Source organism: Penaeus monodon, chromosome 39, assembly GCF_015228065.2.
Source record: "Penaeus monodon isolate SGIC_2016 chromosome 39, NSTDA_Pmon_1, whole genome shotgun sequence".
NCBI classification, from domain to species: Eukaryota; Metazoa; Arthropoda; class Malacostraca; order Decapoda; family Penaeidae; genus Penaeus; species Penaeus monodon.
This window is the reverse complement of record NC_051424.1, coordinates 33,415,224-33,425,012: the sequence shown is the minus strand read 5'-3', so window position 1 is coordinate 33,425,012 and position 9,789 is coordinate 33,415,224. Positions and strand designations below refer to the sequence as shown.

Below are 9,789 nucleotides of genomic sequence, written 5' to 3'. Positions count from 1 at the left end.
TTGCGGCTTTAATTCCTACATAAACACGTCCTGAGAGGCCGCGAGGAAACCAACGACCAAAATCATCACGATCAGTACATGAAGGTATTGTGGGGAAAGAAGGGAAAAAAAAAAAAAAAAATAAATAATAAGTTCGTTTCTATTTCTGCCCAAATCCCCCTCGTAGGTAATCGCCCTCTCTCTCTATCCCTGACCAAAGTGGGTTTTAAACGAAAATCGAAAAATTTGGGCAGAACAGCTGATCCTCAAAACAAAGCCAAATATTTCTAAAAAAAGAAAAAAAAAAAATCCCTCCCTCAAAATACACGAATACACAGACAAAAGTCCCAAAAAATACCAAAATCTGGCAAAAAATAACAATCAAAAACCAGCCCCATCCTCCCTGCCGAGAATCTGCAAATAAAAAGCCCCGGACCAATCATTTCTCCGCCACGGCCTCTGTCTGCTTTCTGCGTCTTGACCCGTCCCCCGAGGGCGTCCGAGAGGTTCACGGTGTCCTTGTTCTTTTTGGAGGTGGAGATTCCCCCCGCCCTGACCAAGGCGGCCGGAAAGCGGAGGGATTTAGGCGAATCACTCGGCCGCCGATCCTCGCCAGCGACGCCATCTTGCTCACTGCCGGGACGGACGACGAGCCTAAAGTATTCGGCAGTTTGGGATTCGGAATGGAAAATATATAAGGAGGGTTTTTATTGTCTAAATTAGTTTTGTATGTACAATTTTTTGGGGCATGAGGATGATTCTGATTTCATTATTAGAAATCATAGTGTAAGTGGTATTTAAGGTTTTGTCAAGTAACAATTCTCACGGAAGGCATTTTGTAATTCAGTGACGAGTGAAAAATGATGAGTTACGAAAGGGAGAACGAAGAAGGAAAAAATAAAAGAAAAAAACCCATAGAAAATCTATATTCCCTGAGGGTAACGAACTAAAAGAATATTATCTGCTGAGTAAAAATCACTGAAATTTTTTTTTTTCATTTTTTTTCTTTTCTTTTTTTTTATCGCATAAAGGGAAAGGACTATTAAGAAGTTCTCGGTATCATCATTATTACTATCTTTATCAAAAACTTGGCATTTTCTTGCAATCATGATTCCTATCATCTTTGTAGTTATGATTCTCATATATTCATGATAACGGTGTTGATGATAATAATGATGTTGGAATAATCAAGATGGTTATTAGATAAGGACTTTTATTCAGTGCCTATGATATACCCCATATTACCTAATTAAAGGTGAAAATCTATTTTGTTAAGTTACCCATGTCAAAGTATGGTTTTTTTTATCTATACCATCCTAACGACGTTTTATATCTGAAAAGTAAACAACCCTCTGTAGTACCACGTGGATGATCTCCTCAGTACATAGTTAAGCGCAGCAACTCTGTGTCTTATGATCCCCACAACGAGAATATTTGCACCCATCAGTCAAACGTGCTTCATACACGCAGGGAAGATGAGTTCTCCTGCCATACAAAAAAATGACTGATGATTATGATTACCATAGATATTGTCAGTAATATAGTTGCTATTATTATTATTATGATACTCATTATCGTATCTTTAATATAATTATTAATACATCATTATCTTTATCATTATTATCAGTATCGCTGTCAATCCGTCCACAATAATTTTTAGCACCTCTGTCTTTTTCCCCCTAATCATCCTTATTATTACCTTTTTTTTTTTTTTTTTTTTTTTTAAGGTAGGTTCATGTCGAGCCGCCGTGGTCACAGCATGATACTTAAGTGCAGTTTCCATGTTGTGATGCTCTTGGAGTGAGTACGTGGTAGGGTCCCCATTTCCCTTTTCCCACGGAGAGTGTCGGTGTTACCTTTCTTAGGTAATCATTCTCTCTATTCACCCGGGCTTGGGATCAGCACTGACTTGGGCTGGCTTGGCCACCCAGTGGCTAGGTAGGCAGTCGAGGTGAATTTCCTTGCCAAGTCACTAGTTATTACCTAGTGCTCTATTTGATTTTTATATACTCTTACCACCCTAGATACAGAAAAAAAAAAAGAAAAAAAAAAATCCTGCGTACGGGCCACTGGATAATAGAAATTATTCCACTCTCCCTGGAGTGAGTTCAGTGTTTGTTATAAGAATAATACGTCCAATTTTACGTGTGATTCCCTTTCTGTATATTTCACTTTATTTTAGTATTATCTCAATTGGTTATATAAAACCATGAAATAATTTTTTACATTTAAAAGTGTACTTACTTATACAAGTGAATCTCTCGTCTCCTGAGGAGTCCAATTTTTCCCCTTGGAGAATAACGAAGAGCGTAGACTCATCTAGTGTACTTAGTATGGTCACACGGAATTCAGTACGGTTTTACCGGACTTTGGGAAATCTACCAAAGATATACCCTCACGAACGTTCTTGTTCGACGACAGGTAGTACTGACTGCGGCGCAAGTGCCACGCCAGCACTATAGATTATTACCCCTATGTCCCCGAGACAAAGTGTCTATAGTGCCCTGCAAAACACTAAAGGCTTATCCACACCATAGGATGAACATCACACACTTTAGCTTCAATGGAATGTGGACTTCCCCTGAACTACCATTCCATCTACCCCTACAACCATTGGAAAATTCAAATTATGGTGTATAGCGGTCTTACCATGTCAGGATTACCCATAAAAATACCATTCTACCTAAATACCATAAGTCTGACCGTTGACATCATTATTATCAACACTGTTATTATTACAATCAGTATCATTATCTTTATCATAATTATCAATATCACCGTCCACAATAATCATTAGTTCCTCTGTCTGTTTGTCTGCCGGATCGGGAGGCTGTAGGGTGACTCAGGTGCTGTCCACAGCCTATGCCTTAGCAATAACTTTGGGGAGGCATGGGGGAAGCGTCTTTAAATCCTCTTTCAAAAAGGGTAATCAAACATGGAACTTTTCTATTGGGTAATCAAACATCGGAACTTTTATTTCAGACACTGATGAAATTTAATATAGGACGGCTTACGATGACCCTTCTGAACTTCATAATATAATTTGTGAAACTTTAATAATAAATTTGCACTAAACCAAAGCATTACCTGCTACAAAAAATATAGCTAAATCAGGTGGATTTTGTGGAAGAGAGAGAGAGAGAGAAGAGAGAGAGAGAGGAGAGAGAGAGGAGAGAGAGAGAGAGACGAGAGAGGAGAGAGAGAGAGAGAGAGAGAGAGACTGTAAGCGCCATTTCACGCGATTAGATTATTCGTGTTTTTTCAAGGTGACTGATACCACTGCGTCGTACTCGCTTCACCATTTATTGGAATGCGGCCAAACCCGTAATCAATACAATATCAATCGTAAGTCAATATAATAATAATCATAGCCACTGTCACAATTCCATTCACTTTTATACCCGAACTTAAACATTACAACTACAGAAAGAATACATTTTACTGTTTGCTACGAATGTCATTACATCCGGTTACTTAAATTAAACAAAATATACATGGCATGTATCTACATCTATACATGTATGTGTATGGGGACATACGCATAGCGGGAACAGTCAAGGTCTTTAACAGAAGTCCTCGGATCGGTCCTTATGTCCGTGTTATCAAGCCAGTAATCACTCAAAACTGTTCTATAAAACCCTGATGGGCCCCCACTATTATTCGTCAATACTTGGGCAAGACGTAATCAGCCATATATCAGCACGGAGGAACACGACAAAGGCATTTTCCTTATCGGACCCAATGAGAGGAACTATCATCCCGAGCCCTAGAGAGGGGATATATACGTGATGCTGATGCCACAGCCACGCCGTACCCATGCTGATGACAGCGGCTACAGATGATATACGCGATACTGATGCCAGCAGCTATGCCATGCCGATGTGATAGCAGTGGCTACAGCACTGTATGGTACAGATTTTGGCACAAAAATATAAATAATGAGAGGACTTTATAGCACACACAGACTTGTGTGAAAAAAAATCATATCGCACTGTTGGAGGCCCTTTTGGTAGGGGAAGAGAAAAATACTGGGTTACATCCATTCTTTATAAAGGGTTTTCTTCGCTCCATATTCCTATTCTTTACTGTGGTTTCCCTTTCGTATCCCTACTCTTTATTGAGGCTCCTCGCTTTCATTCCTATCCTTTATTTAGGATCCTTCGCCTCGCACACGTTTTGAATAGGACTAAAAAGTCATCAGGATCTACTTTTGGTTTTACCATGTGATGGGGAGGCTTTATGACCAAAAAGCCATGGATTTTGTTTCCCTTTTTAATTTACAGTGTTATTTTATTTCAATTTAATTTTACTTCTCTCTGTTCTGTATTGCACGTAGGCCTTTCAGCGTACATTATCTCTCCGTCTGTCTCTTATGACTTCCTTTGATGGCTTTCCCCTTAGGTCACAGTGCAATAACCCGGAAAAAATGAAACAGGAATTGGTTGTTAAAAAATGGTATCTTTCTCTATACATAAAGAAAATAATTATTTAGAATATTAATTACAATTTCATCTGTTTTTGTCCCCGTACTGTTTCCTTACTCTTTTATTTTCATATTAAGTCTGAGTGTGACAGAGAGTTCGAGCGGTCGACAGAGAGAAATAAAATGTTTCAATCATTGTATCACAATTTCTCTTAAATCTGCTTTATACAAAAGAAACAGGCAACAGACAGAAAATTAAGATCATCATGCGAATCCTCAGGGAAATGTGTCAGACAGACTTCAAACCAAAAACCCTAAAAACCACAGAAGGAAAACTCACCTCCTCGGGAATTTTTGGTGCTTTTTCCTTTCGACGTTAATCTGTTTTGGCCAAGATATGAAGGACCGGACGCTGATCGTCTCGCGTCGGATCAGCTCTTCTTTTAATCGTCTCGAAAATTTTATCTGTCATAAAGTAAGGTGAACCCTGAGCTCTTTTGACAAAGGCCTGAGGAAGGTTGAGTATGACTTCAGGATCATTAAAGGGAGAGAAGGACCAGCACATAATGAGACAGAAAGGGATCGCACCTACACTAAAGTTTAGGTCTCAGAAAAGGACTAATGGCAAGGGAAACACAACCCGGGAAGTTGCTGATGGCAAACTTTTTTTTTCTTGTTTATTATCACTCTAAATCACCTGGTTCCTCATACCTATGTGAAACCCTACATTTTGGGTTAGGAAATTTATTTACAAATATTTGTATTACTTTTCTAGTAAAATTTGCTGCCTTCAACAAATACATAATTATTTATTCTCTAAAGCGCTCTAGGGTTAAGTAGCCATTTCTTCCTTTTCATAAAATGGACAGAGTATCGTAAGCTGGAAACACCACCTAACATAATGAGGGGGAACAACCCCTTTTCCTTTTGTAAGACGAAAACCACCCATTGGCAGAAAACAGGGAGAAGAGCGGAACCTACCGCAAGCAAGGAGGGAAACACGACAAGGCCTTCTCTGTTCGCGTGGTCAGGAGCACCTGCAGGGCGCCCACACACCCACAGCAATGGGGGGAGAACCTTCCGCAGGTCAGTTTCAAGAACCCTTTTCGTATGGCAAGTCAAGCAGTGTGTCAGGCATGGACAATCCAGCAGGCATATTTCTGGAGAAGGAAGAGAATGGTTGTCATAGATGAAAGTTTTCACAGATTTCACAAGTTGAAGCTAAATGCGAAAATTTACAACTATAATGACTGTCTTGATATAGTTATTACTCTCTTAACTAAACTGATTCATCATTCCATTCATACACATCATAGAGAATTAAACACATGTCACAAAGGACTAAGAACTCTTCCCTTTAGCCTATAAAGATACTTGAGATGTGGGAGCCTCCTAGCCAGAGCCCGCAGGCCTTCCCGTCTTTTGTAACGTTAGTTTTTGAAGAACTTTTGGTAGAAGCTCTATCTCGACTTTTGTCAGGGACCCAGAGAAGTCTGAAAAGGTGGCAGGCTCAGCATTCCTTCATGACTTCATTCACGAATGATGTATTTATTTCCTCTCTAAAAATGCTGTGCTCTGAAACCTGCTGGGATTTTCTCTTCCTTAAAAAAAAAAAAAAAAAAAAAAAAAAAAAAAAAAATCTAAGGAAAGAATGGGGGACAAGCTGTCACACATATGTTGAAAGCAGTATTGGACGTAGGCTAGCCTGGTGATGTGTAAACATGGGGTGTTGAATTCTGAGAGCAAAGATATATACCTTTTTCAGGAGGAGTACACATCACTCCCAAATCTCATCTTCAGACAATAAAGGATCACAGCCCAGTAAATTAAAAATTCAATACTGGAAAGGATATTGGACAATATTTTGATATAAGGAATTTTTTAACATCCCAGAAGAAACTAATATTTCATGGAATCTATGACCTGCAAAATTCACACAGCATGTGTGCTCGCTTTACATTTTGATTTTTGATTTTTTCACCAAATTGGAAATTATTGAAAAAAAAAAAAAGCTAGTAGTAAAATGCTAGTAATTGATCTTTGTATACGAAACCACCGGCAGATCAGCCCAATGACTTCTGTCCAGTGAAGTGTGAACTCACTCAAGTCATGAAGTTTTCCGCAGGAGAGGAAGCCTCTTGAGCAAGCCATCATCCCCTTTCCCCGTCAGATGAGGTTTTCAGTTTTCTGAGGCTCTCTGGGAGGAATTCCATGCCTGACGCCGCCAAAGAGCGTTAAACTTCGTCAGTTGGGGCCAAAGTTCCTTTACAATTGAATATTTTGAGACAGGTCTCAGACATGTCAGTGTCCCAAATCGACCGTATGTGAAGGCTAATTTCTATGTCCTTTTAGCCAACTCTTCGAGAGCGCAGATTTGCTGGTTCGGTCTCAGTTCTTCTTCTTTCTTTTCCGTAAATACTTCCAGAGAGCAAGGCTTCATGTAGTCAACCAGAGGCACAAGCCAGGAGGTAATTCCCACCAATACTCAGGATGTCTCGCCCCTTTCAGTATACTGGCACATACTTCACTATTTTTGGATTTTGTTCTAAACCATTCCCATTTGGAATATTCTGTCACATTCTTCTAGTGATATTTGGCCCAATGTATAAGATGAAATTGATAATAGCTGTTGCAAACTTTGCCTAGTAGGTCCTTATGTGACATTGTTTAAAATACGAGTAATTTTAAAACAAAATATCTACCAATAAAATACACTCTCTGTTGATATACTAAGCCATGACAGTCGTTTGCTTCCTCAATTCCATCTGCATAAATTTGCAAAAATAGGATTACCTCTCACCATGGTTCTACAATTTCTTCATCCAGTGGTAATACCTTCATACAAATTTTTCTCCTTGTCTCAATGTCAGTCAAAGTTGGTATTTCTTGAACTCTGCCAAATCTGGTAATTGCATTGTTGACAGCTGCGTGGTTATGTAGCCAGCAGCCAGTAACTTGGGAACTGATTGTGTGGGAAAGGGACCAAAATAACAGTGATAAAAAGGCCTTGTCGGGATTTTTTTGGGAGCCCAGAAATCCAGAAAATATTTCCTTGTAAGGCAAATTTAGACTCTCACACTTTGCTTTTAATTTTTCTACTGTCTCTGACAACAGGTCATGTTCACGTGTTTTAAGGCCTTGGAGAGCAATCGCCTTCTGGAACTCATGGTATTGCTTACTTCTTCATTGACACCATGAATGTCTTTTCTTGCCAGTCTTTCCCGATCTTGTCCATCAAAAGGGCTGTCAAAATAAACCGTAGATGTCTGGGGGAGCTTGACCTGGGTTCTAACTTAAACGTATGACTGCCAGTGTCAGGGTTTAAAGGAATGTCCAGTGTTCCCTTTTCTAAATTAATGGTTTTCAGATTTGTGACAATCTTCTCCTTCAGTTTTTTCCCTGCGATTTTGTATCTTGTACAAGTGCAGCCAGAGTACTTTCAATAAAATGTGCCCGGTCTTCCCGCCGTATCCCCCTGATTTCAACATTAATTACCTGCCTTTTATTCTTCATTATCTGAGTTAGTTCTTTTGCACAGCCTGGTTTTGTGGTTATCACAATACGCATGTTTCCTGGGTAGCATAAGAGATCAGTAATGAGTTTCTTTGCCTTTTTGCTCCCCTCATCAAAAACCATCCAACAGAACAACAATGTTCATTGCAAGGAACAGATCAACAAAAACATCAGTAGTAAGTCCAGATCCTGAAATGTGTTATCAAGAAGACTCATGAGTAGGTTATTCCAACTGTGATTGTGCAGCCTCGCAGCTGAAGTATAGTAACAGTGAAGCGTCTTGAAGTCCCTCAATTTTGTGAAGGATCTTTCACCCACATCTCCAGCATGTGCTCAGCAGCGTGGTTCCCTATTCCTCCTTCAAACCTGATATTACAATCACTTCAGGCAGGCGACCATTTCGCTGTTTAAACCTGTAGCAGATTCTTGTGGGAAATGTTTGCAGGGCTGATGTTTTTGCTCCTGAGATGGCGATAGAGTTGACGTATCTTCCACGATTACCAGGTTGGTGAAATTTAGACTAGGTTGGATTTTCAGATCTGGATAACCCCCAAATGAGCGAGAGTCAGTCCCACAATTGGGGGTTTGGGAGCCCTTGAATTTCCCTCCCGGGACTGTCTCTTTCTACTTTGTTCCTAAGTGCTTCTTAAAAACACTTTTATTTCTTGCTGTAGTTGTGGGAAGTTATTCAGGTCACTACTTTCTAGAGGTTCTCTAACTTTCTGCAGAAGCCCTTGGAAATACTGCTTGTTTTCCCAAACCTGATCACGGAATATGTGGGGATGTATTCCGCATCGGTTCCAGTAGTCGGAGGATTCGGAAAAACAAACATTTGAGTTTTCTCAACTTTTTTAAATAGCTCCGGTCCGACATCTGCTGGACATCATTTGTGGGGCAATGTGGTTCCTCATCAGTTTTAGTTTATGAAGCAGATGTTCCAAAGGTTGCCCCGAAGGGGGAGAAGTCCAAAGCAGGGTTACTGGGGTCAGCCAGTCCGCACATAAGTTAAAGAATGATGTAGAGAAGAGAGATATCAAATTCCTTAAACGGGCACCCTTTTTCTAAAAGTGTCCTTTGTTCACTGTTAACTTCCGCTTTTAGTCTGCTCTTGACTTTCCAGACTAAAGAAATGGCTTTTTTAATACATGGCCTTCCTTGGTACAGCCACTCAACCACCGCACAAACACTGCCCGCCCCTTTTTGATCACAGCCACCTGGTACCGGAAGCCATTCACGTGTGCCTTGTGAGCTGGGTTGGCCTGGAGGGTTGCTGTTGCGTTGCCATCTTTAAAGGGTTCTGTTTAAGGATGTTAAAATGTCTGTTCTCGTTCCCTGTCCACGCCTCAGTGCCAAAAGTCCCTCTGCGCAATTCCAAAGCCTCTGAAAAGGGGAGGTCTTTGGTCTGTTATGTACTTCTGAGAAATTCAATTATATTTGTCTTTAAAGCATGTGTTGTAATTAGGTGGGAAATCTAAAGGGTCAGCTCACATTCTTTGGGCAAACCAGACCAGCTTATAATAAAGGAAAACACTTGCCAATAATAGACATATTATCTATGCACACACATGGGCACACACACACACACACACACACACATACACACACACTCACACACACACACAGAAGGAGAAAGAGAGAGAGGGAGAGAGAGAGAGAGAGAGAGAGAGTACAGTAAAATTATAAATTTATACTTATAATCTACAAATATAGCACTGTATAATCAATTTCCGGGTGAAAGTAATCGAAAATTAATAAAAATAGTACCGCCCATCCCTAATAATATATTATAATATATATAATAATATATAATTATATATATATATAATATATAATATAATATGGTTGTGTGTGTGGGGTGGGTGCTTCAGTGCATG

The 9,789-nt window shown here is 39.8% G+C and overlaps 1 pseudogene; it reads right to left on the bottom strand.

The window, feature by feature from the left end:
- Positions 1 to 3,811: 3,811 nt before the first annotated feature.
- LOC119597557 lies at positions 3,812 to 9,200 on the bottom strand (annotated as a pseudogene).
- Between the last annotated feature and the right edge of the window lie 589 nt (positions 9,201 to 9,789).